The 308-nt window shown below is 54.5% G+C and overlaps 1 protein-coding gene and 1 long non-coding RNA gene across 2 annotated transcripts in view; one reads left to right on the top strand and one right to left on the bottom strand.

Annotated features, from left to right (window-relative positions):
- Positions 1–308, bottom strand: part of LOC107671046 (nuclear factor 7, brain-like) — a 24,930-nt gene that overhangs the window by 11,799 nt on the left and 12,823 nt on the right. The gene's annotated exons all lie outside the window — the stretch shown is intronic.
- Positions 1–308, top strand: part of LOC107671047 (uncharacterized) — a 12,972-nt gene that overhangs the window by 862 nt on the left and 11,802 nt on the right. The window lies entirely within an intron of this gene.

Raw genomic sequence — 308 nt, 5'->3', positions numbered from 1 at the left:
TCTTCGGAACGATGAAGTAACGGCTGTAGAACCCGGACGCTCTCTCGAGAGGCAGAACACGTTCTATGGCCCCCTTCCTCAAGAGAGTATCTACTTCTTGTTCCATTACCAGAGCCTGCTCGGGGCCCACTAGTGTGGGGATGACCTTCCCCTACAATCTGCAGGACCCATTTCGAGATATTTGGTAGAAGTTTCCACGCTACCCGAAAATCTACTAAGGGAACCAGCCTCTCGAGGCTGGCCTCTGGTGTTATTAGAGGAGCCAGTTCGGTGCCCTGAAGCGGATGACCGGCAGGGAACGTCCGACC

This window comes from Sinocyclocheilus anshuiensis, unplaced genomic scaffold (genome assembly GCF_001515605.1).
Source record: "Sinocyclocheilus anshuiensis isolate Anshui unplaced genomic scaffold, SAMN03320099.WGS_v1.1 scaffold2884, whole genome shotgun sequence".
In the NCBI taxonomy this organism is placed as follows: Eukaryota; Metazoa; Chordata; class Actinopteri; order Cypriniformes; family Cyprinidae; genus Sinocyclocheilus; species Sinocyclocheilus anshuiensis.
This window is presented reverse-complemented; position numbering and strand designations above follow the sequence as displayed.